A 14,269-nucleotide genomic window follows, 5' to 3' on the forward strand; every position below is an offset into this window, starting at 1 on the left:
TGTCAATGTGCCTACTCTTTACAGCTGTTGGTATAGAGAAAAAGGAAAAACCTTCAATTCTCCAAGTATATTCCTAATTTGGTCTCCACTCTCCTTAAAGTATGGCGGCTTGACAAAGCAAAATTCATACACTTCTCTCGCGTAGTTTATCATCACCAAATATTTCATCAATTCTCCAAGTATATTCCTAATTTGGTCGTAAGGTTTCTCAAATAAACACTCATTGGTTGCAAAAAAAAACATTGAAGGAGATATCAAAAAATAAAAATATAGACCTTATCAATAATCCAAAGCACTAAGTAAATTAGATCACTAAATAAGCATAAACAAATAGTCACATAATTACCTGCTTCATATAATGATCATTCATATATATACATATTACATTACACAAATCATCGCAAATTAATCTATATAGTATTCTTTAATCCTTACACATGATATTAGGTGATCACAACACCCAAATTTGCACGATTATATAAAACATGTACAATTAAATATAACTTGCACAATTATTACATTAAAAAAATAAATAGCACCAAAGAATTAAATTACAATGCACAAAGAAAGAAATCATCTATCCTATATGTCCTTCTTAAGACTACTCAAACCTCACACATAAAATAAAATAAGAACTCAAGTTCAAAGAAAAAAAATAAGTACGCAGATTCAATTAATTTCAAAAATAATTAATAACATAGTTTTTTATATAAATACATCTACTTTATTTAAAATGCCGATTTATTTATTTATTTATTTTTTTTGTGCGTGAATGAGATAAGAAGAGGTAAGCAGTAGCAAATTAGCAATATGAGTTTTATGTGAGATTTGAGGGCAAATTTTTGAGGGTTTTGGGGTTTATATAGATATATGGGCTTAGGTGTTTAAGTCTTTATTTTAATCCTAATATTGGGTTAAGTGAAATATAGGCTACATTCACTTAAAATTTGGGCTACTAATATTATAATTTAATATTGACAACCATGGTTAGTAAATAGAAAGAGGATCTTAATTTAAATAAAAACTTATAAGTTCAAATAAATTTTGCATAAAATTATTTATATATTGAAATCAAAATAAAATATTCGTGTAAATAATAAAGAAATATATTATAATTTACTATAATAATATGGGGGAATTACAAGTATGATCGCGAGGAAGGGGAAGTGGTTCCCATATCTATAGTCAAGGTTTGTGGTATTGTATTCCTTTAACAATATATTTGTATTTTTGGCAATAAATACTGAATTTATTGAATTAGTATATATTTAAATCATTAGTTGCTTTATTGTATAGTATTTACATTAATATGATTTTAATGTTATGATTTTGATTCTAATTCTTATTAATTTCATTCTTTGTGTAGGTGTAGGCTACTACAATGGAAGAAAATGTAGATGATCATGATGGACAGGAACAATCTGGTGACAGGGATGTCTCCACTTCCCAAGGAAAGTCATCTACAAGAAAGAGACGAGGCCCATCTAAAGCAGTCGAAACAACTACACCCATGTTCCTCAAATTTGATGAGTTTGACATGCCTATTAGAAAGTGGGAATCTGCTTATGGGAAGCAAATTGGTGATTGTGCTCAAAGAGTTAACATTAATGTGAAGGGATATCCGAAGTATGATAAAGTTCAAAAGCAAAACTTGTGGGAGGAGAGTAAGGTAATTAAGATATAAATATGGTTAGTGCTCTAAATTTAATGATACTCATAATTAATATTGAATATTAACAAACTCTAATTTTGTAGCGGAAGTTCCACATTGATGATCCCAAGGGTATTAAAGAGAAGAAGTTCCACGAAACTGTTGGTGCTAGATTTAGGAAGCACAAGTCTTGGTTAATTTCACGATTCATTACTAAGGAAACATCACCTCCGCCTGACTCACCAAGTGCAAACATTAAGCCCTAGGAGCTTTATGAAGGTTACATCACAGAAGAGCAATGGAAAGAGTTTGAGACATATTGCAATACAGATGAATTTAAGGTGTGTAATTATGAAAGTAATTTCCACATACTTCATTTCAACTATAACACTACTTACAATAGCTATTCCATTTGTAACAGGCTTTGAGTGAAAAAGGCAAGGAAAATGCAAAGAATAATAAGCATCGCCACCATCTAGGCTCCAAGAGTTATGAGAGGGCTCGATTTGATTGGAGTAAGACCAACAAAATTCCAGCAGAATCTTCAACCTCAAGCACAACAGATTCCACGACAAACAGTGTAATGAGTGAAAAGCTTAAAAACCAATCTCTTTGGTGGATTTTGGCCCGTCAAACTCGTCGTGCAGATGGATCGTCGGCTATAGACCCGAAGAATGCCTAAACCTAGCAAATAGCCAGTGCTATTGTAAGTATTGATCAGGTTTTGGCTGTAATTTTTGAGCTGACCAGTTCTGATCAGTGCTGATCTGTTTTGATCAGTGCTGATCTGTTTTGATCAGTTCATGTTTGGGCTGTAATTTTTTAGCTGATCAGTTCTGAACTGTTGTGATCAGTTCTGAACTGTTCTGTTCAGTTCAGGTTAGGGCTGTATTTTTTAAGCTGATCAGTTCTGATTTGTTCTGATCAGTTCTGAACTGTTCTGATCAGTTCTGAACTGGTCTGATCAATTCTGATCAGTTCTGATCAGGGGATGTTTTTGCTGAAAATTTTTGAGCTGATCATTCCAGAACTCTTCTGATCAGTTCATCTTTTTGTCGAAATTATTGAACTGATTAGTTTAGGTTTGGTCTGAAATTCTTGAGCTGATCAGTTCATGTTTTGGCTGAAATTTGAGAGCTGATCAGTTCAGTTTTTGGCTAGAATTTCTGTTCTGATTAGTTCGGATCAATTATGATCGGTTCTTATCAGTTTAGGTTTTGGCTGAAAATTTTGAGCCAATCAGATCTGATCAGTTCAGTGTTCAGGTTCTGCCAAATTATGTAATTTTCTTGGAATCTCATTATTTAACTTTCTTGCTGTATAATATGTTTATTTACGTTTTTTTTGTTAATAGTTGGAAAACTTGCAAAAGAATGTTGAAGGAAACGATTCAAGTGAAGGTATTGGTATGGATGCCCTCAACAAGGCTTTAGTAAAAAAGGATCACCGCGGGCATGTAAAAGGACTAGGAAGGTGTGTGGTTGGAGTTAGTCACACACAAGTATTTGGGAAGGGACATAGAAAGGGTAAATCATCCGGCCACGGTGGATGCTCATTGGAAGAGTTAGAATCAATGAAAGCTACCCTAACTCAAGAATTTGGGGCGAGGCTAGAAGAAAGGTTGAAGTGAAGCTTCAAGAGAGGATTCAAGAGAGGTTGGATCAATGTGTGGCAATGGAGGTGAAAGCTTATCTCGCCAATTTACTACCACATATGACCGGTGACGTGGAGGCATTTCAAGGAATGCAAGTGATGACGACCATGGAGGCAACACAAAGCACTCGTGTAATAGAGGTATATGTCTTATGAACTAATACTAAAGATGTGACTTAGCATGGTTAACATGTATAATATTGATCGAGTTTTTTGTATTATGTAGGTAGCCACTAAATGTCGCCTTGCATTGAAAGATGAGTACAATCAAAATTTAGTGGTTGTGGCAGATGGAACGGTATATCCTGTTACCGGTGAAGTTACTCACAACCTGGCCTGAAGATGTTACCCGATCATTACAGGGTTAGTGTGGACAACCCTTATCCCGATTGTGCCCTCCTCGATATACCGGTACTGTCTGCCGATGGTGTGACTAAGTTGGGTAAAGCCAAGTCTGCCTTTGTACTATGGCCTGTTGACATGGTTTATTTTGATGAAGAGCTATATTCTCCTGCTATTGACATTAAATTCCATCATTTTTGTATATTTTATCTGGACTAATATTCACCTTTTTATAAAGGTTTCACAATCGCCCAAAAAGAAGCATAGATCTACCCAAAGCAAAGAAGGGGACGATAATTGTGGCGTTAAATCAAGGCAATCTACCATCAAATCCACAAAATTCCAACCACTTGAAGATAAAATTGTTGAGACTTTTGGCGAGGGGTGTGAGTTGTTGTATTGGTTAATGAGTTCTGATGATGCAAAGTATGATACAACATTGGTACTTTTAAAGGCCTCAATGTTTAATTTTGACAGCGACAAACAAATTTGGGTAACTGCTACCGATGTACGTGAATTTCTAAGAGGAGCGTGGGCTAATGTTCATTGATCCATGTTTATATCATGTAGATTACTTAATAATCCTTTACTTTGGTTGTTTTATTTACTATAGTAATATTTTTACTGCTATAATGTTGATTTTTTCTTTGTTTTATGACTTTATCATGTAGGTACTTAGTAGACAATGTCATCGACCTTTTCAACAAAACTGAGATCACATTCTTTTGTCCCCAACTCATTTCTGAATCTTCAATTGAGAATGATTACCTTGAAACTTATGTGTATGTGAAGAATGCATTTTTGCATGAATTAGATAAGGCGGGTAAAAGTTGCAAATTCATAGTGGCCCCATATGTAGCAAGGTTCGAATTATGTTTTTTATACTTCAACTAAACTTGTTTTTATCAATGATTTGTTTCCTAATTGTAGGCATCGCTCGAAGTGCGCCTACGTAAAACCATGTAGTGAATATGCTTGGCACTCTTAGAAAGTGGGAATTGACGTATACGATTAGGAACAAGGAAAGTAGGGAGCCGCCAACAAGTTTTTAAGGAACTTGTAAACCTTTCACGGATCATTATTAAAGGCAACCACGATAGAGGGACAACGAAAGGCAACAACGATTGACCCGTGAAGGTTACACCCCATTCATAATCCATGAGATTACTAACTCCATATGGTTTGGAACCACGAAAGGAGGATCGGGGATGATGGTACGAAGTGAGTCATGGAGTCACATTCGCCCATATTGCCTCTACTCGATTCTTATAGTGAAAAGTGATTCCTGCGATCGCAAATGCATACAAAAAAAATATTCAATTTGCTACAAACTATTATTATGCTAAATTGGTTGAATATTAATGCAACATATAATTCTAAAATATTAGTGATCACTTGAGTTAATAACAAGATTAAAAAGGAACCTAAACCGGTCGTCCAAATTATCTTATTAGGCGTGATTTTCAATTACATATTCCCTTTAACATGCAATATGGTGATCAATAAATAATAATAGAATAAACATTAATATTGGAAGCAATTTAACAATAATAACATTAGTCAAATCAAATATAAAATAACCTAATCATGATACTAGCAATATAAAATAAAATAAGAGTAATTAAGTGATTAATTACTCACTTTCCGTGTTTCCTTTAAATTTCTATATCATGAATAAACTGTTAGTAACTTCAATTAAAATATAAATCAAGTTAAAATAATTAAAAAAATTAAAAGTAGATTTTATTTGGTCCAAACCCTCAGTTAATTCTGCCTTTTCACGCCTTGGTTTTAAGTATAGAACTTCAGGTAAAGTATGGACTCCTTGGAGTGCTTAGGGGAAGTATTTTGAGAGAATAGGGTGGCTAGTGTTTAGGCTAAAGAGGGAGAAAAGAATTATTTGATGATCAAGCTTGTTGATTATTGAAAAAGGGGAGATATGACCTCTATTTATAGGGAAAAAATAGGGTCGAAGAAAACAAGATAAGATCCGAATTAAATCGGAATAAAACTCGATAGACTGTATTTTTTGCGGTTTTGTTTTTATCATATCTTTTGATCCAGAAATCGGAATAAAACAAATAAGATATTGTTGAAAATCTATTTAAGTATAATTTCTAATCCAATTAGAATCAGATTAAAATATTTTGTAGAATAAAAGATATAGCCGAAATAGTGAGACGCTGTCAGTTTTGGATAGAGTTTGACATTTTATTCATATCTTTTCCGTTATAGCTCGGAATTGATATTATAATATATCATTGGAAAGATAATTTCAAGGGCTATCCAACCATATAAAATTTGGATAAAAACTATGAGGAACAAAAATAATATCTGTCTATCTTTGAACGTCTTTCAATTCGGATAAAATTAGGACTTTCAAAAAAAGGAATTTTATTCAATTTCAAACTCTTTAATCTTATCTTTTCAAAAAGGATAATTAAAATCTTTTAGAAACTTATAGAATCTTCTAATTAATCCTAATTGGTTTAGGAATGGGATTAAATAATTTGGACCCTCCACGTGATCATTGGGTTGCAGGTAAGGTGGGCTTAGGTTCGGTTTGGGCTCAGTTTAATATTTTGGTCATAACTTATTCGTTGTAACTCGGATTTGGGCTTATAATATATCGTTGGAAAGATCTTTTAAAGCCCCATAAAATTATTCAATCAGTAGACCCAGATTATGGACAAAAATAAACTGGATTAAATGTTTTTATAAAAAGGACATGAAATGAATGATTTTAAAGGACACGAAAAGAATTATTTTGGGTTTAAAGGCACGAAAAGAGGAAAATAAGTTATGGTTTGGGGAAATGGGATAGGATTTGGGTTAGTTTATGAAATGGAAATATGGATTTAAGCACTCCAAGATTAAATACTCAACCCGACTAATAATGGCGGTGAAAGGTTGTTCATCATCGGGTTTGGTTTTGGGGAGACATTTTTAGGTGTCTACACTAATACTCTAACTTATATTTACCTTTTAAATGATGTAGTGATCATTGGGTTCTTGTGGTGGTAGATCTACAATTAGGTTTAGTGTATGAGTTTGACTCTATGAAGCAACCTAAAGAAAAACCACGACCAATGAGAATTGCCGAAATCATGATACGTGAGCCACTAACTTCAAATTGTGCCCAATTGAGTTTCTATTTTCATATTGTTTGTGGTATTTGACAGGGTAAAGTCGTATCCCCTAATCAAAAGTAATTCCTAAATCCTCTAACTAGTGTAGATAGGGAAGTAGGGTCGAATCCACAGAGAAACAAGTCTTTCTATTCCTAATTAATTAAAGTAATCTAAATTATAAGGGTGACCAGGGGATCCTTTATCTCCATACTTGTTTCTCTTCTGTATGGATATTCTGTCACGCATGCTTTCGATGGCGGAGAATATTAATCAGATTCAGGGGGTAAGGGTGATCAGGAGGTCACCAAATATTTCTCACTTATTTTTTGCAGATGATGCTATGTTATTTTTCAAGGCGGATAAGAGGTCTTGTACGAATGTGGTTGACATATTACATAGATTTGGGGATATTTCAGGACAACAACTAAACTTAGACAAGTCCTTTGTCAAGTTTAGTAAGGGCTCTCAAGAGGCGGAAGTTGAAGAATGCAGAAATATTCTTCGTATGCGGCAGGTTTCTCTGATGGAGAGACACTTGGGAGCCCCTATTGATTTTACTGCAGGGAAGAAAGGGGCGTTCCAGTTCCGAATTGATAAAGTCTCCAAGAGAATTATGTCGTGGAAATCTGTAAATTTGTCCCAGTCGGCAAAATTAGTACTGATCAATACTATGTTGATCAGTATTTCTTCTCATGTTATGAAGTGTTTCAAGTTACCTTCTTCTATCACCAATAGGATTGACTCATTGGTGGCAAGGTTCTTCTGGGCAAACAAAGGCGATAAGGGGATGCATTGGGTGAAGAGGGATACCTTACATCTCCCAAAAGGTATGGGAGGTTTGGGTATTAGGTCCACGGAGTGTTTAAATGAGGCTCTCTTGTTTAAACAAGTCGTTCGTATGCATTGCAATCCACAATTGCTAGTAGCCAGAGTGTTGGAGCCAATCCACAATTGCTCCATTTGCATTGGACGACAGAAACCTGGGGGAACAGGTAACATCTCCTGGGGGCGGAGAGGCCTCCGGGTTGTGGGGAATAAACTGATACAGGGTTATGCTTGGAAGGTTGGGGATGGGGAGACGGTGCGAATTGCAAATATGAAGTGGGTTCAGGGTGTAGTCTTGGAGCTGAAATCAAGCCTTATCCTTAGAGGAATAGGGTCAGGAAGTAAAGATCTCCTGACTCATAATCCAAGACAGTGGAATGTAGCGCTTGTTAGAGAGAGGTTTGAATGGGACTCGGCTAGGAAGATCCTGGAAATGGAACTACCGACAACTGATGAAGAAGACCTACCTTTCTGGAATTATCATCCTTCGGGTAACTACACTGTTAAAACCGGGTATGCTTTTTTAATGCGTGTTTTTTCTTTGGAACAGGATAATGCTCGGGACTTTTCCTTCTACAAACTGATCTGGAAGCTCAACATTCCACCAAAATGGAGTTTGTTTTTATGGAAGCTGTGTAGGAATGGGGTGGCTGTTAAGCACAACTTGATCCAACGAGGTGTGGAAATTGATGGAGAGTGCGACTCTTGTGGAATGGAAGAGGAAGATACTCAATATATTTTTAGATTATGCTCTTTTGCGAGATATGCATGGAAAAATTGCTCCCTGCATATTAGCTCTGAAATTGAAGAATCTACTCCCTTGGGACACTGGATTCAGAGTCATATCCTGTTTTTTATAGCGAGGATGGGAAGCACAGTATTAGGATACATGTATTTGTTGGCACTTTGTGGAGCCTCTGGTTAACTAGAAACGGGAGAGTCTTCAGAAATGAAGGGGGGTATCTGGCTGACTTTTATAGACATTATAATCTGACCATGAAAAGTCTAGATTCCTTCCTAACACCTAATGTGAGATCCAATGGGGTCCTACGAATTTCAGATAGTCTGGTAGGTCAGCCACCAGGATTTAGAAGATTCAATATTAGAAGGTGTGGTGATCTACTGGAGACACCCCTAAGTGGAGATATTCAGGTTGTGATTATGGTGGACGGTTCATGGATGAAAGGCAAGGGCCATGGAGGTTTTGGGTGGGCTTATTCCTCGGATGCAGAGGAATTTCTTGAAGGAGGAGGGGATTTTGGCAATGCCCTCTTGGCTCTTCATGCGGAATTGTTAGCTTGTCTAAAAGCTATTAGGTGGGCACGATTGAAAGGGTACCAGCGTATCACAGTCTTCACAGACTCTAGTGCTATTATCCAAAACTTACAACATCCAAATAGTAGAGAGATGAGGCTACTTTGGACTTTCGGAAATTTATTGAAAGAGGGTCGTCTCTTAGATAAAGCACTATTTGGAAATTCGATAGAAGCCAACTTTCTATGGTGCATGATATTGCGGGAAGGTGTAGGAAGGATCTAATTAGTTTCTTGATGTAATTGCTTTTAGTTAGGAAGGATCTAATTAGTTTCTTGATGTAATTGCTTTTAGTTGCTGTTGTCATATATATATATATATATATATATATATATATATATATATATATATATATATATATATATATATATATATATAAAGTAACCAATATGTAAATTTGGATATGAAACTGAACTACGAAGATTAAGAATAAGGAGAAAACAATGAATAAAAGGATCTAGGGGCATAGGTTCACCAATAAATGATATTCTAGGGTAAAACACAATAATCAATCATCAATGCATACATTAATTAGATCATAAAGGGATTTTGCTACGTATTGCAATCACACAATTAATTTACCAGTATTAAATCTCATCTCTCGAATCTCGACTTAACCATTTATAAATTAACATGCCTATTGAAACTAGACCTAAACATCAATTCTCATCTGTCGAATCTCGAATCAATATTTTTAAACTCGTGCATAAAAGATCTACGCAAATCTAGTCACAGAGCATTAAATCAATCAATAGGAAATTAATCTATCATTGACAATTAACAACAATAAATTACCCCTTCATATTATTTATGGATCCCCACAAACCTTAGAAATAAAACTACTCACACATAATAAAAACTAAACTAATCAAAGCAATTAAACAAGACATGATCAAAGGAATAAAATAAATATCTAAGATTAAGAGAAGAGAAATCGTTACCAAAGAAATCTGGAATTAAGAATAGAGTTAAGAACAAAGTATAAGAGAGATAAAACTAATCTAAAAGCTAAGTAGAGAGAGAAAGTCTAAGAAATAATTAAGAAAGAGTAAAAGAAAGTACTAAACTCGTTTTACGGAAAAGTATTTATACTAAGCAAGAATCCTAAACTAAAACAAACTTAAACGACGCTAATCGTCTCCTAACAATGACACGCGCCCGATCGGGCGAGGCACCGCTCGATCGGGCGCACCTTTTTCCTTCAGATACACTTCTCGCGTCCGGCCGGGCGCGATTTCGGGGACCAGCCTTGCTTCCCTCGCCCGGCCGGGAGCGCCTCCGGGCGCCAGCCTCTTTGGCCGGGCGGCACTCTTGGGCCACTATTTGGACTTCGATTGGGCTCCAATTCTTCGAGCCAATATGAATTTCCTTTTCGGGTCTTGAATACTCGGTCCAAATGCCCTGGTATCACATATGCCGAGCCCTTAATCACCGGTTCAATGACTCTAACCGGCCATGGGCTATAGAATCTGGTCTTGCTTCTCCAATGCTCGTAATTGCTCCATAATATCTCGGGAAAATGCTCCAAAAGTGCAAATCCCTGCAAAAGTCAACCAAATCTACGAAAACACTAGAAAACACCAATTAGTAATAAAAGTGGCTCTAAAGAACCAAAAACACTACTAATTATGACCAAGGAACGAGGGTAAAATACTATATAAAATAGACATATCAAACTCCCCCAAGCCAAACCTTTGCTTGTCCCTAAGCAAAGATCTCATCAATGAATAAATAAATATGATTCACCCCAAAAAGTAAAAATCAAGCACAAACAATTCAGGGTAAATCAAATAAACATGCTTCAAAGTCAATCAATCAAATCCATCCAATTACCATTCTTCCCTAACAATTGTCAAATAGAGCAAACCATAAGAGCATATGGAATTCAAGACTAGTGCTCACACACTCAACTCTCATTTATGTGGCGAGTAAAAGATGTACTTGATCGCTCTCCAACCAACCCCTTTATGTGAACAATGCCCTCCCAACTCACACTCTCGTGTTTATAAAAAGATGTACGCTCAACCTACTAGTCGACTCGAAATATGTCACATCATAACTTGCATTGATAAACAACACTTTCACATTCGTACAACTCTATGCACAAAGGTCGGAAGGTCTTTAAAGCTTGTAATGAAAGGCTAGGGTAAAGGGTAGGAATCATTTGGGAACAAGTAAGAGAAAAGCTATGCTTAAGGGAGCAAGTCCTAGTAAAACCCATGATCAAAATAAATAATGATCAACATCTCCTACATAACCAACTCTAACATCCACCAAATATACTCCAAACAATATAAATAATCTCAACTCTTACAATTTCACTCATAAGATATAATAATAAAGAACTGGAGTGAATAAACAAACTTTATTTTCAAACTTGAATTTTTCATTGAAGCTCAAAAAAAAATTTCTTCCTTTTGATCAACCTCCAACTAGAACATTTGAACATTAAACACTTTCTTTTTTTTCTTTCTTTTTTTTTTTTTCTATTGAAGTTCACTTATTTATTTTCACTTATTTTTTTTGAACTTTTCTTTATTTTTTCATAACATTGTGCTTTATTTTTTCCAAGAAAATATAACTTTCAAACTCATCAAAAATAAATATGTTAAAAAACAAAATAACTTCTCAAAACCCACCCACATTGTGCAAATAATAGGCACACTACAAACTCCCTCACCTCACTCACTAATAGCTCCCCCAAGCCAAGCTTGGGACTAGTAACCAATGGGGAAAAATAGGCTTGTAATGTGGCTAATAAACAACAAAAAGTCAAGGCAACAACATGGGTAGCAAGAAGGGAACAAATGTATCTACAACCATCTGAAGGCTATCTAAAAGAATGAACGCCTTCGTCCTCCTCAATGTGCATAATAATGAGTCATATAAACATTACTTATAGTTGCAAACCAATACTCAAATTCATTGACATACCAGGAACTATCACACATTCCTAACCAAATCAACTAGTCAAGCACTATATTCACAAATAGTTGGCAAAATTGACTCATGTTAAGGTTTCAAGGAAATCAAACATCAAATCATGATCAACTAATCCACAATGCTTATCATCATATACCAAGAATCAAAACAATATTTCTAAAGTATGGGGCATAGGGAAGCATGATTTACAATTCATTGGAACGTATTTTTTGATTTTTTTTTTCAATTTTTTTTTTTTTTTGTATTTTTCATATATAAGAAAGCAATAAAACTAACCTAGAAAGCAATAAATCTAACCTAAGAAAACACACCAAAAATAAAAGAAAAGAGAAAAAGAAAGATACCAAATCCAAAATCTTCCCTAAGCCAAAATCAGACAATGTCCTCATTGACTCGGGAACTAGCCCAACATAGCTAGTCCCGATCATCCTCATCCATGGAGCCGAAACCTCCACCTCCACTTCCACCTGCACCACCTGCACCAGAAGAGCTACCACCAAAATAATCAGCATGAAAACTCCCCCCCGCCGGTCCCCCGAAAGGAATGTCCTGGCCGTACCCATGGAAGGCAGAATAGTCAGTGTAAATGCCATGGGCAGTGGGATCCCTATCGTATCCCTCGGGTGGAGGTTGAAACCAGTCAGGGTAGATAGCATCGTTGGGAATGTTGCCCCGACGAGCATAATCATCGTACATAGGGTAGAGAGCTCTACCCTAGTTCCTCTCCAAGTACCCTAACCTCTGGTCAATGGAGCCTACCATCCTCCTAAGGTCAGTGTGGGAATGATCGATACGTCCTAAAGCCTAAATTATACTCTGAAGGTCCCAAACTGGGTCAGAGTCAACATGGGGGACGGAGTGAGACATGCGAGGTGCAGAAAATGCTACCTCGGGCTCAAGCTAGGGTGGTGGAACTGGTGGTGGTACTGGTGGTGCTTGCCCCCTAGCGTTGGAAACTAAAAGGTCGTATGTGTAGGATGCTTGCCCGGGGGGAAAGGCGGTCAAGTCAGGACTAGGTAGGGAAAAGATGGGCAAAGGCTGCTCGATCCCTGTCCTAATACACCAGTGGGGTGTCTGCTCACTGTCCAGTCGTACCCACCCCAACTCCTCAAAATACCTAGCAGTCATATAGGTATCTAGTCTACAGTTGGTTAGTTAGTGGGGTCCACTCTCAACAAAACCGACCTTTTTCACTACTATCCTAGTGACAAGGCCTCCTAGACGAATGGGGGTGCGAGACTGGGTACTGGCTGTGGCATGTCTGCTTAGATGGTGGATAATGTACCTACCCATGTTTAGTTTCCCAAACCCATACACATAGTGTCCTATAATAGCTAATTCGTTGGTTTGGGCGTTATGGGGCTCATTCCTACCCAAAAAACACAAACCCGCAAATCTTTGCCAGATTTTTGGAATAGGGTGATGGATAGGTTTTGTACTAGCATGTTCGGGGTCGGGAGTAGGCAAACCAGTCAAAGCATGATAAATGTCACACATTTTGTAATCAGCATGCCATTGGAGTGGTAATTTAGAGCATGATAAATGCCACACATTTTGTAATCAGCATCCTAAACTAAAACAAACTTAAACGACGCTAATCGTCTTCTAACAATGACACGCGCCCGATCGGGCGAGGTACCGCCCGATCGGACGCGCCTTTTTCCTTCAGATACACTTCTCGCGCCCGGCCGGGCGCGATTTCGGGCGCCAGCCTTGCTTCCCTCGCCCGGCTGGGCGCGCCTCCGGGCGTCAGCCTCTTTGGCCGGGCGGCACTCTTGGGCCACTATTTGGAATTCGATTGGGCTCCAATTCTTCAGGCCAATCTGAATTTCCTCTTCGGGTCTTGAATACTCGATCCAAATGCCTGCAAAAGTCAACCAAATCTACGAAAACACTAGAAAACACTAATTAGTAATAAAATTGGCTCTAAAGAGCAAAAAAAAACTACTAATTATGACCAAGGGACGAGGGTAAAATACTATATAAAAAAGACATATCAATATTGTAGATTATTTTGTTCTAAGTGTTAGAATATATATCATTTTTGTAGGGTTGTGGGGTATATTTCAAGTGTTAATCCCCTAGCTTGAACCCCATTGTGATCATACACTAAAGTACGGTGGCGTCCAAAGGGAAAGAAGATAAAGCAAAAGAGTCGCCAACAAGTTTTTTAGGAACCTGTAAACCGTTCACAGGGTGAAGGTTACACCCCTTAACAATCCAAGAGATAGTCAACTCCATAAGGTCTTGAACCAAATAGGGTTCGGGGATGAGGTACAAATCCAACCTAAAAGAGATTAAACCTTCCCTAATAATAGGCCTCTACTTTATTCTGATCGTATTCATGTGCGCTTTCTGACTAACATGCAATCAATAGGATTACCCTAAACCTGTTTAATCTATGTTGGTT

General features: G+C 36.9%; 1 long non-coding RNA gene across 4 annotated transcripts; it reads left to right on the forward strand.

Annotated features, from left to right (window-relative positions):
• Positions 1-1,342: 1,342 nt before the first annotated feature.
• On the forward strand, positions 1,343-4,483 carry LOC110723418. Of its 4 annotated transcripts, none has more exons than XR_002511732.1 (6): positions 1,343-1,669; positions 1,756-1,992; positions 2,073-2,357; positions 3,006-3,445; positions 3,531-4,212; positions 4,318-4,483. It is a non-coding gene; the product is annotated as an uncharacterized LOC110723418 (long non-coding RNA). The 4 variants fall into 4 exon arrangements; XR_002511733.1 differs by having other exon boundaries at positions 1,345-1,669; positions 3,531-3,746; positions 3,885-4,483; XR_002511734.1 differs by having other exon boundaries at positions 1,344-1,669; positions 1,762-1,992; positions 3,531-4,483.
• The last annotated feature ends 9,786 nt before the right edge of the window (positions 4,484-14,269 follow it).

The sequence above is a fragment of the Chenopodium quinoa genome, unplaced genomic scaffold, assembly GCF_001683475.1.
Source record: "Chenopodium quinoa cultivar QQ74 unplaced genomic scaffold, ASM168347v1, whole genome shotgun sequence".
In the NCBI taxonomy this organism is placed as follows: domain Eukaryota; kingdom Viridiplantae; phylum Streptophyta; class Magnoliopsida; order Caryophyllales; family Amaranthaceae; genus Chenopodium; species Chenopodium quinoa.